General features: G+C 41.4%; 1 long non-coding RNA gene across 4 annotated transcripts; it reads left to right on the top strand.

Annotated features, from left to right (window-relative positions):
* Window positions 1-300: 300 nt before the first annotated feature.
* Window positions 301-11390, top strand: LOC110525037. Of its 4 annotated transcripts, none has more exons than XR_005052158.1 (5): window positions 301-636; window positions 9930-10052; window positions 10255-10335; window positions 10633-10806; window positions 11284-11390. It is a non-coding gene; the product is annotated as an uncharacterized LOC110525037 (long non-coding RNA). The 4 variants fall into 4 exon arrangements; XR_002473703.2 differs by lacking the exon at window positions 301-636 and adding an exon at window positions 4545-5084; XR_005052157.1 differs by lacking the exon at window positions 301-636 and adding an exon at window positions 5109-5242.
* The last annotated feature ends 2999 nt before the right edge of the window (window positions 11391-14389 follow it).

The following is a 14389-nucleotide window of genomic DNA, read 5'->3' as shown; positions in this document are numbered from 1 at the left end:
TTGAAAAATATAATAGCATAATGTTGTGGACCGAGCTAGCCATTAACGTCCCTTAATGCTCAGACACATTCAATGTCTGTAGCATAGCGTATTCTACTGATTTAGTTATGTTTTACATCATATTTGTTAAATCCTTAATACATATTTGTTTCTATGCCAGTGGCTAACCATTCCCCTTGAGCATTTTGTATATTATTAAGACAGTAGGAACTTCAAGGGGAACATAATTTTACTTCACATGTGTTTTATTCACTTTGGGTGAGAACTATTTGCATACACTGAGTCAGACAACTTGTGATGTCTAATTTCTGATGGCCTTTTCCTTTTAGCATGTGAACAGTATGGGTGCTTAAAGCCACTGTTCTGGCCTTTTGTACCAGCCTTGGTGGAACAACAGGCAACAACTGTAGGCTGACAGGGAATCATAGTGCCTGGTCATCTGGCAGCTTTTCGGAGTGCTGCTGCTCTGTTGGCTGCTGGGCTGATGTGAGACTTCCCAAAGCAATAGATGGCAGACACAAGACTTGATGGATTGCCTTTAATTACATTAAATTGCTTCGCCATTGCCTCCAGTGCCTCACTAAAGTTGTCATCGATACTCAGCCTATTTAAGTCATCCAGCATTCCAGCAAACAGGTCAGTTGGTGATAATTCAGAATCTGTAAAATAAACAAACATGTTTTTTGTGCAATGTAAAAGTCACGTAATATATCACATAAAATGTGTCACTGTCAAAATAATGTCAGAGTGAACTGCTTAGAAGTACAATTCACCCTCATCATTGTCATTGGGCACAGGCTCTTAGTCAGGAGCAGCACACTCTGTTTGTTCCTCCAAGTGTAACGGATGTGAAACGGCTAGCTTAGTTAGCGGTGCGCGCTAAATAGCGTTTCAATCGGTGACGTCACTCGCTCTGAGACCTTGAAGTAGTGGTTCCCCTTGCTCTGCAAGGGCCGCAGCTTTTGTGGAGCGATGGGTAACTATGCTTCGTGGGTGACTGTTGTTGATGTGTGCAGAGGGTCCCTGGTTCGCACCCGGGTATGGGCGAGGGGACGGTCTAAAGTTATAACTGTTACACAAGCAGGTGGCCATGTCTGCAAGTGAACATAGAAACTACTAAGATACAATGCACAATGAAGGTTGTATATTTGGATGGTTCAACTGCCCTCAATATGGATGACAACACCATATACTATTATTTGAAAACACTAGTATTCATTCATGAAGTGCAGATGTACTGAACAGAAGTGCCACTGACAGTGACTATGTAAGGGGTCAGATGATATGACATGGCCTGGAACCAGTCTGATTCTCAAGAGTTTCTGCTGTCTGATTTGAATGGTACCAAAGGTATTTTTGGAAGAAAAGCCTTTTCTTCTCTGAACAAAAATATAAACGCAACATGTAAAGTGTTGGTTTCATGAGCTGAAATAAAAGATAACAGAAATTGTCCATATGCACAAAATCTTATTTCTCTCAAATGTTGTGCACACATTTGTTTACGCATTTCTCCTTTTACAAGATAATCCATCCACATGACAGGTGTGGCATATCAAGAAGCTGACTAAACAGCATGATCATTACACAGGTGCACCTTGTGCTGGAGACAATAAAAGGCCACTCTAAAATGTGCAGTTTGGTCACACAACACAATGCCACAGATGTCTAAAGTTTTGAGGGGGCGGGCCTCACGAGTGGCGCAGCTGTCTAAGGCACTGCATCACAGTGCTACAGGCATCACTACAGATCTGGGTTCGAGCCTGGGCTGTGTCGCTGCCGGCCGCGCCCGGGAGACCCATGAGGCAGCGCACAATTGACGCAGCATTGCCCGGGTTAGGGGAGGGTTTGGCCGGCAGGGATGTCCTTGTCCCATCGTGCTCTAGCGACTCCTGTGGCCGGCCAGGTGCATGCGCTCTGACACGGTCGCCAGTTGGACGGTGTTTCCTCCGACATATTGGTGCGGCTGGCTTCCGGGTTAAGCAAGCAGTGTGTCAAGAAGCAGTGTGGCTTGGCAGGGTCGTGTTTTGGAGGACACATGACCTTCACCTCTCCTAAAACCGTATGGGAATTGCCGCGATGAGACAAGACTGTAACTACCATTTGGATTTCACAAAAAAGGGGTAAAACATATAATTTTATGTTCATTTCTCTACCATAAGCCACCTCCAATGTAGTTTTTAGAAAATTTGGCAGTACGTCCAACCGGTCTCACAACCGTAGACCACGTGTAACCATGGCAGCCCAGGGCCTCCACGCCCGGCTTGTTCACTTGCGGGACCGTCTGGGACCAGTCACCCGGACAGCTGATGAAACTGGGGTTTTGCACAACCAAAGATTTTCTGCACAAATGGTCAGAAACCATCTCAGTGAAGTGTCTTGACCTGACTGCTGTTAGGCATTGCAACTGACTTCAGGGTGCAAATGCTCACCTTCGATAACCACTGACACACTGGAAAAGTGTGCTCTTCACGGATGAATCCTGGTCTCAACTGTACCAGGAAAATGGCAGACAGCATGTATGTAAATTTGGCCCCCTAAGTTTTCTGAGCAAAGATTTTATAAATATACAGTACCAGTCAAAAGTTTGGACACCTACTCATTCAAGGGTTTTCTTTATTTGTAATATTTTCTACTCTGTAGAATAATACTGAAGACATCAAAACTATTAAATAACACATATGTAATCATGTAGTAACCAAAAAAGTGTTAAACAAATTTAAAAACTCTTGGCATTCTCTAAACAGCGTCAACTGGAATGCTTTTCCAACAGTCTTGAAGGAGTTCCCACATATGCTGATCACTTGTTGGCTGCTTTTCCTTCACTCTGTGGTCAAACGCATCCCAAACCATCTCAATTGAGTTGAGGTTGGATGATTGTGGAGGCCAGATCATCTGATGCAGCACTACATCACTCCTTCTTGGTCAAATAGCCCTTACACAGCCTGGAGTTGTGTTTGGTTCATTGTCCTGTTGAAAAACACTAAGTGCAAACCAGATGGGATGGCGTATCACTGCAGAATGTTGTGGTAGCCATGCTGGTTTAGTGTGGCTTCAATTCTAAATAAATCCCTGACAATGTCACCAGCAAAGCACCATCACACCTCCTCCTCCATGCTTCACGGTGGGAACCACACATGCAGAGATCATCCGTTCACCTACTCTGCGTCTCACAAAGACACAGTGGTTGGAACCAAAAATCTCACATTTGGACTCATCAGACATAAGGACAGATTTCCACCAGTCTAATGTCCATTGCTTGTGTTTCTTGACCCAAGCAAGTCTCTTATTATTGGTGTCCTTTAGTAGTGGTTTCTTTGCAGCAATTCGACCATGAAGCCCTGATTCACGTAGTCTCCTCTGAACAGTTGATTTTGAGATGTGTCTGTTTCTTGAACTCTATTTGTTCTGCAATTTGAGGTGCAGTTAACTCTAATGAACTTATCCTCTGCAGCAGAGGTAACTGTGGGTCTTCCTATCCTGTGGCGGTCCTCATGAGAGCCAGTTTCATCATAGCACTTGAGGGTTTTTGCGACTGCACTTGAAGAAACTTTCAAAATCCGTATTGACTGACCTTCATGTCTTAAAGTAATGATGGATGGTTGTTTTTCTTTGCTTCTTTAAGCTGTTCTTGCTTCTGTATACCTCCCCTACCATGTCACAACACAACTGATTAGCTCAAATGCATTAAGAAGGATAGAAATTCCACAAATTATTTTTTTAACAAGGCACACCTGTTAATTGAAATGCATTCCAGGTGACTACCTCATGAAGCTGGTTGAGAGAATGCCAAGAGTGTGCAAAGTTGTCATCAAGGCAAGGTTATTTCATAGTTGTGATGTCTTCACTATTATCCTACAATGTAGAAATTAGTACAAATAAAGAAAAACCCTGCAATGAGTAGGTATGCTCAAACTTTTGACTGGTACTGTATTTTAAAGGCTCAGTAATCGAGGAAAACACTGATTTCACCAAAGAGGCACCAATCTCATCATGACCTGCTCTTTAAGTTACCAATTACCTCCATCACCTCTATTACAACAGGAGGATCAAACTGAAGAAGAGAAGGGAAATGTCCATTAATGTAATCCAAGGGATTTCCATCAGTTTCCAACATTTTCTTTGACAGAGAGGAACCCACATTCACAAAAAAGTTATTAAATTCATGTGAAATAACAAAAATAGTTGTAGATGCCTACTACTTGTAGATGCCTTTTTCTTATTCAACAGTTGATTGATGATTTTCCAAGTTGACTTCACATTATTTAAGGATTCTTGGAATTTGTCAATTAACTATATTTGTGGGGATATCCTGTCACGACTTCCTCTGAAGTCGGTCCCTCTCCTTGTTCGGGTGGTGTTCGACGGTCGACGTCACCGATCTTCTAGCCATCACTGATCAATTTTCCATTGGTTTGGTCTTGTCTTCCTTCACACCTAGTTCCAATCCCATCAATTGCATGTTGTGTATTTAACCCTCTGTTTCCCCTCATATGTACGCCGCTCAGTAGACAATGGACCTGATCGGACAGCTCAGAGCCTCTGCTTTTTTCTGTCTATAAGAAACAATAGGCTTGGTGGAAGATGCAGGGCAGGAACAAGCAAGCAAGGCATTCCCCGAGGCTAGATGCGGGGTGAGGGGCTTACATTGCAAACTTCCCTTGCTTGGCTAATCTTTTGGACCGACGACAAATATGGCCGCTTAGATTCACCCAAGGGCTGAGGGTTTAGGGCCGAGGTGCTGTCCACTTTTTTTGAATTTGAAACGCAGCCATAGTTCTATCCACCCCATGCAATTGCAATCAGTCAATGTAATGGACAACTTTCTTTAGAAATCCACCCCATACAATTGCAATCAGTATATATAATCTACAGCTATCATAAAATCAAGCGATATGAATCAGACAGTGGGTAGCCAGCCGCCTGACCACAGTTGGTCAAAAGGTTCAAATCAACGTTTCATATCGTGGTATAGATGTACTATATTGACAATGACACAATAACGCGAGATCACATGTCCAGCATGGCCGACAACCAGACCTCCGTTGCCCGCCATAGGAAGCAAAATTGAAATGAATAAATAAGACGTGAGTATTGTATTTGCAGTTCCTAAATTAATAAAAACAGTTTTAAACGTCACTTCTAAACAAGCTCCGCCAACTCGTGGCACAGCTGGCTAGCTTTACTGACATTGCAAGCTCGTAGTCGCATTGCTAGCCCGCGGGCGCGTTGCAGGTCGACACAGGTGCGTTCATTGCTAGGTTGCGGTTGCTAGCCCGCAGGCATGTCACATGTCTACACGGGTGCGTTCCAGGTGGTCTTCATTGCTTCATAATTTCTGGGTGTATTACAAAAGGTAGTTAATGTAACAGATTAGCATAATTGTTTCTGATTATTTTATGATTTATTGGCCTCTACTTGTATTTATTTTATACAAATCCCGACGCATTATTGCAGGGCTGACCAAATATGTTCCTGGAGAGCTACCATCCTGTAGGTTTTCACTCCAAACCCAGTAGTAGCTAACATGATTCAATTTATCAACCAGTTAGTTAGGTGCGCTAGATAACGGTTTGAAAAAAACCCTACACATTCAAACCCAGAATCCTATACGGGATTCCTCCAGACTTCGAAGACAATATTTGGAAGAATAGCCACGCGAGGCTAGTGTTGAACATATCACCGAACCACATACTGGTGGTGTTCCTGCCTGATTACATTGCATTGCATCAACCAATGGTTGTGACCCAATTAATCGACTGTCGGACATTACATTGCTATATCATATGTGGTTAGCTGATATATTAAACACCTATCCAAGCTTAGCAAGATCTGGCAGGTGTCTGCAATGTAGTCAGGCAGGAATGCCACCCATATGATATAGCAGAGCGGTATAGCAATCTAGTGCCTGACAGCTCAGTTGATGACAGTAGCATGCAAATGACTTGCTAGGCAACTATTGCTTGATGCAATGCATTATCTGCAATTTGGTCAGTGCCTGGAACATGACCATCAATTAGCTGAATCAGGTATTTTAGGTTAGGGTTGGACTGAATACCCACAGGATGGTAGATCTCCAGGAAGAGGGTTAGGTATATCTGTTGTAACTTATGTAAGTAGAAGAATTTCCTTTTTCAATGAAACTGAAAACAAGCGTTTCTTATAGGACAAGTTCAGGTAGTCCCTTGCAGTTTCAGTCCATTTTCTTTATGTTTGGTGCCTATTGAATTCAACTCTGTACTGCCTCCAACCAAGTCCCAGGCTATTGTGGGCACAATGCCCCACGATGGCTCATTTGCACTTCTATAGCTTTAGTTTTGTTTTTATGTAGAGAGCAGTCTCACGCATTGGTCGTTGACTGATGGCCGACCAAGATCCTAGTTTATGAATTCAGAAAGACTGCCACTGCTCACGGGAAAGATCAAAAGGAATGATGTGACAAACTGGTCGTGGTCTCCCATTTCAAATGTGTGTAGTATCTTTAGATTGGTCTGTTTCACTGGTCACAGCAAGACTCCTTTTTGCCACACAATCAGTCGGTGGTAATTGCTTTTGGTACAGCATGATAGGAAAAATCTCTCCAAAGGTTAAAGTTTTAATTTATTAGTAGAACATATTAAGGCACAGTGTGAATTGCATTTATCTCAAGGCCATCAGGCTGTTAAATAGCCATCACTAGCCAGTACCCTGCCCTGCCCTGAACTTACTCACTTTCACTAGTCGTTGACCACCCGGTTACTCAACCCTGAACCTTAGAGGCTGCTGCCCTATGTACTGTACATAGACATGAAATCACTGGTCACTTTAATGATGATTACTTACTGCTTTACTCATTATGCTATATTCAAGTCAATGCTACTCCGACATTGCTCATCCTAATATTTTTATATTTCTTAATTCTACTCTTTTACTTTTTGATTTGTGTGTATTGTTGTGAATTGTTAGATACTACTGCACTGTTGGCGCTAGGAACACAAGCATTCCGCTACACTCGCAATAACATCTGCTAAATATTTGTATGCAACCAGTGCAATTTTTTATTTTAATACATCATAGAATCATGTAGATGTTAAATGTATCTTTACCAGTATAGGGTCTGATAGCATAATGTAGGAAATAGTCAGAATGGCTTTGTCCTAGCAGGTAGAACTGATAAGCTGTGACATGGATCTCATGTCTTTCAGGAGTAAAATGATGGCTTCCTATTGTCATTACACTCCTGTGGTGATCTGAAGGATCAGGTTACAGTGGGTCCACTCTACAGCATGCTCTTTCTTGTAGAGGGGGAGAGCGGGAAATTGGCTGTTTTATGGGTCAGTCATAAAATATGCTGCCCCTATGCTCTGTAGTGTTCGAGATTGGAATGTGAACTGTGGAACACAGAGAGACCCTTGGACATCAAAAGTTTGTATAATTAAACAATATTTGAATTTGAGAATGTGGGATGGTCCGTGGGTAGATCGCGATGAGCCAAGTAAAGCCCAACCCCGGCCAAACCCTCCCCTAACCTGGACGAAGCTGGGGCAATTTTGCGCCGCCCTATGGGACTCCTGATCATGGCTGTTTGTGATACAGCCTGGGATCAAACCCAGGTCTGTAGTGACACCTCTAGCACTGTGATGCAGTGCCTTAAGACTGCTGTTTGCCTGTTTGCAATTACAAGAGCAGGCAAGCTTTCAAGTATTGTGGACCGTATACATTTCTCAATCGGTGTGTCTTTGATGTAGGTTAATTATTGTTATTTTTAGATTCATTATCAGAGGGGTTTCTCTTCAGAACTTTATGGGTCTAACAAAAAAATGCTAAAGTCTACTAACTTACATTGTTTCAACAAGTACATTTGTTGTAATGCTTTGATAGAATATATAGATTGTCATGTTTTCTGTTGTATGTCAGGAGTTATGGCAGGTACACAGGTCAAATGGCAGGCATTACCACCTGCCTCAAGCAGGAGTTCAGGAGTTTAAGGGGAACCTGAAGGCATTAAAAGTCAAATATTATTTAAGACGGTTGAAATCAATGGTGGTAATATATAGGGACACAATAGTGAGTCATGAAATGTTGAAAATTTTATAGTTGGAGTGAAATCTCTTCTCTGTATACATCAATGATGTCGCTCTTGCTGCTGGTGATTCTCTGATCCACCTCTACGCAGACGACACCATTCTGTATACATCTGGCCCTTCTTTGGACACTGTTAACTAACCTTCAGACGAGCTTCAATGCCATACAACTCTCCTCCGTGGCCTATAACTGCTCTTAAATGAAAGTAAAACTAAATGCATGCTCTTCAACCGATCGCTGTCCGCACCTGCCCGCCCGTCCAGCATCACTACTCTGGGCGGTTCTGACTTAGAATATGTGGACAACTACAAATACCTAGGTGTCTGGTTAGACTGTAAACTCTCCTTCCAGACTCACATTAAGCATCTCCAATCCAAAATTAAATCTAGAATTGGCTTCCTATTTCGCAACAAAGCAACCTTCACTCATGCTGCCAAACATACCCTCAAACTGCCGATCCTTGACTTCGGCGATGTCATTTACAAAATAGCCTCATACACACTACTCAGCAAATTGGATGCAGTCTATCACAGGGCCATCCGTTTTGTCACCTAGGCCTCATGTACTACCCACCCCTGCGACCTGTATGCGCTCGTTGGCTGGCCCGCGCTTCATATTTGTCGCCAAACCCACTGCACCAGGTCATCTAAGTCTTTGCTAGGTAAAGCCCCGCCTTATCTCAGCTCACTGGTCACCATAGCTGCACCCACCCTGCGCTCCAGTAGGTATATTTCACTGGTCGCCCCCATAGCCAATTCCTCCTTTGGCCGCTTTTCCTTCCAGTTCTCTGCTGCCAATGACTGGAACGAATTGCAAAAAATCACTGAAGCTGGAGACCCATATCTCCCTCACTCCCTCACTAACTTTAAGCACCAGCTGTCAGAGCAGCTCACAGATCACTGCAACTGTACATAGCCCATCTGTAAATAGCCCATCCAACTACCTCATCACCATATTGTTATTTATAAATATTTGTTTTGCTCCTTTGCACCCCATTATCTCATCTTTTGCACATCTATCACTCCAGTGTTTAATTGTAATTATTTCACCACTTTGGCCTATTTATTGCCTACCTCCCTTATCTTACCTCATTTGCACATGCTGTATAGACTTTTTCTCTTGTGTTATTGACTGTATGTTTGTTTATCCCATGTGTAACTGTGTTTGTCGCACTGTTTTGCTTTATCTTGGCCAGTTTGTAGTTGTAAATGAGAACTTGTTCTCAACTAGCCTACCTGGGTAAATAAAAATATGTGAGAAACATATATTTAAGATAGAGAACAGTGTAATGAACACAAGGGGCAATAGAGAGCTGGTTTCAAGCGCAGGGTGCAGCAGGTGTTTATTGCAATGGACCACAGGAGGAGGCAGGTAGCTGGGTCCAGGGGTAGGCAGAAGGTCATACACAGGGGGTCCAAAAGGGCAACAGTACAGGCAGGGAAAAGGCTAGTAACTAGTCCGGGAGATCAGGCAATCGGTAGAGAACAGGAAATCCGGTAGGCTAAAGTACAGGCAGGGAATAGGTAAAATGAGTCATTAGTGAGGCATGCAAAAACATCATACATCTAAAGAACTGAACTAAATAGTGTGATAATGACATACAGGTGATTAGAATTCAGGTGATTGGAATCTGGAGAGTGGGCTGCATTCAGGGGATCTAGGTGTTTGAGAGCGTGAGCTGGAAAGTGGGCTAGAAAGTGAGCTACGTGTTTGAGGGTGTGTTGGAAGCAGACGTTACAGACAGGCATTTTCCTTATGGAAGGATTTCAGTCTTTTCACCAACTATTTTCCTATTAGGATTTTTAGGTATTGTGTTTTTACATTTTATCTAATTTATTAATTTTGTCTTCTACACAATGTTTTGCTAGGTTATCGAGTTGGATTGTATGGGAGTCTAAACAGCAATCCTTGTCCACAACCCCGATGGCCCCATACCAGTCAGCGCAACCTCATCTGGGAGGGCAAAGGAATTTATTGAGGGCCAGTTTTCTGTAAAAAAAATTTAAACCAATCAGACTTGATTTTCCTTAGCGAAAAAAATGTGTCAATTCATTATAATTCACATTTCCTGTTACTGCATGATTATTTTCCTGCTGTAGCAAACTGACTCAAATGAAGATCCTACATCTGTACATCTATAATGCCTTTAAATACACTTATATAGTACTGTGCCTCTTTTATTGCTACATCTAGGCAAACCTGCAGCTTCACAGTCAAAGGGGATTGACAAGGCTAGGATGCAAGGAGTACAAGCCTTATTCAACCAGAAGTCTAGTATGTATGTTTTTATTTTAAGTAACTATTAAAATGTACTGTATGTGATTCAACAATTAAATAACGGTCCTGCTCCGCTTTTAAGCAAGCTTAAAAAATGTAACCTCTAAAAGTCAGGCAGAGTTCTGGATACAAGGGTTGACATTTGATTTATAAAAACATGTGTGGTAACTGTGGCAGGTTGGTTTACATTGTTGATATTCAAGTAAGCAGATTTCTTGATTCTGGATCACTGGTAGAAGCTTGAAATAATGTGTACACTTGATCTTCCTTCACTAAAGCCTTCATTCTGTTTAGATGAAGCAGGTGGACTTGGCAGAGTTCCATACATGGCTGTGGCTGCCAAGAAGGTGGCCATTGAGGTAAAGGGCATGCCAGGTGGGATAGAGTTTTTTAAAAAGCCCTCCCACTATGGCATGGACCAACTATCTACCATTTCGGAGGCAGGCCGTGGCATCAAGTTCACAATAAGTAAGATGCAATGCTTTCTACAATGTTTCAATGGAGAATTGTAATGTCTTGGTCATTGAGATTAACAACATTGACATGTACAGGTAGTGGCTTGACCCATTACTTTAGAAAAACAGGTTATTCCCTTTGAACAGATACCCATTGTGGCCATTGCTCTCATTAAAGGCAACGGTGGGCTTTGCTATAAATGGTGGCCATCCACCACTTGTTGTCTTTTTGCCAATGTGTCTGCTGATTTTGAAAATAGTCATTTCAGAATTAGAAATTGGGTAAATTTGTGTGAGCTCATTTACCACACTACGTAATGGATGAGGTGTTTCAGTGCAGACACTAAATTAAAAACACATCTGTTTGTTATTTGTTCAAAATGTACTGTAAATGTAGCCAACAAGTCAACCTGTAATTTGTGTTTTATGAAGAACATACTTTATCACTTTACAATTTATCACTTTGTAATTGTCTGTATTTTTTTTTCAGTCATACAACAGGCATCCTTGTAGTTGCAATGAACTCCATTATTACTTATCCATGATTAATTGTTTTTTAATAAATGTTTTTAAACATTGTTGGGTGTAATTACATTGATAGATCTAGTGAACATAGGATAAGCAACGCTGAACTGCACTGGTTGGGCGTGACGGAGAGAAGTTGTCAATACAAGCCTTACATCAAAGTTGCCTGAAGCAGAATGGAAAGTCTTGTGCCCTGACCAGTTATTCAGAAGAAAACCCTTGTGTCTAATTTACATAAGGTTGGTTAACTTACCGGCGTGGACCCAAAACACACACATCCTACACATTTATAAACTCCCTTTTTAAAGTTTTATTGCAACCATGGTGTTATTTTTACTGAAGCTTATACAGTATATCAAATAGCTAGACAATGGTCCACATCATATGGGTCAGCCGGTCCTATACCACTTTGCCCAACACGTTATACCCCAGAAGTTGTAAATCAAACCTTTTAAAGGTTGGTTTGATTTGTATTATTATGATAGGGCTCTGAAACCCATAGCTGAATGGCTTCAGACTGAGCATTTCACACTGTAAATGGCTACCGACAGTAAACTCAAGTTAGGGGTAGGGGTTAAATTTCACTTTATATTTTTATTAAAAGCTATTAGCCCGAATGTCTTGAAACCATGCTTGAAACGGCGCAAGCCATTCGGCTGTATGGAGAAATCATGTGGCACAATGGAACGAGACACAATTTAAAGTTATGGTGTATTTTACAATGCACTGCTGGAACTGGTTAAGTGTGTATTTGATTCATTAAATAATTTTAATCAAAACACTGGGTCACACTTATTTAGTCTGGATTTTCCATCGGTAGATGCTCTACAGATAGTCATACTAATAATAAACTATGTGTTGACAAGCAACTGTTTGTTACGGTTAGAGTTAGGTTTAGAATAAGGATTATGGTAAGAGTAAGGGTTAAGGATAGGGTAAGGGCTAGCAGTTAGTTGAAAAGTTACTGTCCATCTGTCAACGCTCTACAGACTATCAAAATGAGTGTTACCATACACTGTAAACTGATTCATTTAGGCAAATAGAGAAGTTATATTGTAGTAGGATGTCAGTGGGATTGAGTAACATACAAAAGCCTGCTCTTGGTCTCCCAGGGTGTTTTATTACAGTTTTCTTCAATCACTGGTGCAATTATGTGGTAAATCTTCACAACTATTAAAATGGGACATGTTTCAAAAACAAGTACATTTTCAAGTATATTTTCAATTGACTGAATACAACAAACATATTCACAAAGTCACTTGTTCACTGCACCAAATCAATCATACAATTGGCATACATATTACATCTACAGTACCTTGCGAAAGTATTCGGCCCCCTTGAACTTTGCGACCTTTTGACACATTTCAGGCTTCAAACATAAAGATATAAAACTGTATTTTTTTGTGAAGAATCAACAACAAGTGGGACACAATCATGAAGTGGAACGACATTTATTGGATATTTCAAACTTTTTTAACAAATCAAAAACTGAAAAATTGGGCGTGCAAAATTATTCAGCCCCTTTACTTTCAGTGCAGCAAACTCTCTCCAGAAGTTCAGTGAGGATCTCTGAATGATCCAATGTTGACCTAAATGACTAATGATGATAAATACAATCCACCTGTGTGTAATCAAGTCTCCGTATAAATGCACCTGCACTGTGATAGTCTCAGAGGTCCGTTAAAAGCGCAGAGAGCATCATGAAGAACAAGGAACACACCAGGCAGGTCCCAGATACTGTTGTGAAGAAGTTTAAAGCCGGATTTGGATACAAAAAGATTTCCCAAGCTTTAAACATCCCAAGGAGCACTGTGCAAGTGATAATATTGAAATGGAAGGAGTATCAGACCACTGCAAATCTACCACGACCTGGCCGTCCCTCTAAACTTTCAGCTCATACAAGGAGAAGACTGATCAGAGATGCAGCCAAGAGGCCCATGATCACTCTGAATGAACTGCAGAGATCTACAGCTGAGGTGGGAGACTCTGTCCATAGGACAACAATCAGTCGTATATTGCACAAATCTGGCCTTTATGGAAGAGTGGCAAGAAGAAAGCCATTTCTTAAAGATATCCATAAAAAGTGTTTAAAGTTTGCCACAAGCCACCTGGGAGACACACCAAACATGTGGAAGAAGGTGCTCTGGTCAGATGAAACCAAAATTGAACTTTTTGGCAACAATGCAAAACGTTATGTTTGGCGTAAAAGCAACACAGCTCATCACCCTGAACACACCATCCCCACTGTCAAACATGGTGGTGGCAGCATCATGGTTTGGGCCTGCTTTTCTTCAGCAGGGACAGGGAAGATGGTTAAAATTGATGGGAATATGGATGTAGCCAAATACAGGACCATTCTGGAAGAAAACCTGATGGAGTCTGCAAAAGACCTGAGACTGGGACGGAGATTTGTCTTCCAACAAGACAATGATCCAAAACATAAAGCAAAATCTACAATGGAATGGTTCAAAAATAAACATATCCAGGTGTTAGAATGGCCAAGTCAAAGTCCAGACCTGAATCCAATCGAGAATCTGTGGAAAGAACTGAAAACTGCTGTTCACAAATGCTCTCCATCCAACCTCACTGAGCTCGAGCTGTTTTGCAAGGAGGAATGGGAAAAAAATTCAGTCTCTCGATGTGCAAAACTGATAGAGAAATACCCCAAGCGACTTACAGCTGTAATAGCAGCAAAAGGTGGCGCTACAAAGTATTAACTTAAGGGGGATGAATAATTTTGCACGCCCAATTTTTCAGTTTTTGATTTGTTAAAAAAGTTTGAAATATCCAATAAATGTCGTTCCACTTCATGATTGTGTCCCACTTGTTGTTGATTCTTCACAAAAAAATACAGTTTTATATCTTTATGTTTGGAGCCTGAAATGTGGCAAAAGGTCGCAAAGTTCAAGGGGGCCGAATACTTTCGCAAGGCACTGTAAGTATCTGCTTTTCTCAATGCATTATTCACATAAGTTTTGATATGATTTTCTTGTCATTTGTTAAAATACATACTAAATATGACAATTAATTAGCTCAAAACGGATAACTAGTAAAACAAATTCTATAGTGTA

This window comes from Oncorhynchus mykiss, chromosome 6 (genome assembly GCF_013265735.2).
Source record: "Oncorhynchus mykiss isolate Arlee chromosome 6, USDA_OmykA_1.1, whole genome shotgun sequence".
Taxonomy (NCBI): domain Eukaryota; kingdom Metazoa; phylum Chordata; class Actinopteri; order Salmoniformes; family Salmonidae; genus Oncorhynchus; species Oncorhynchus mykiss.
Note: the sequence above shows the minus strand (reverse complement) of the source record. Positions and strands in the feature narration are given on the sequence as shown.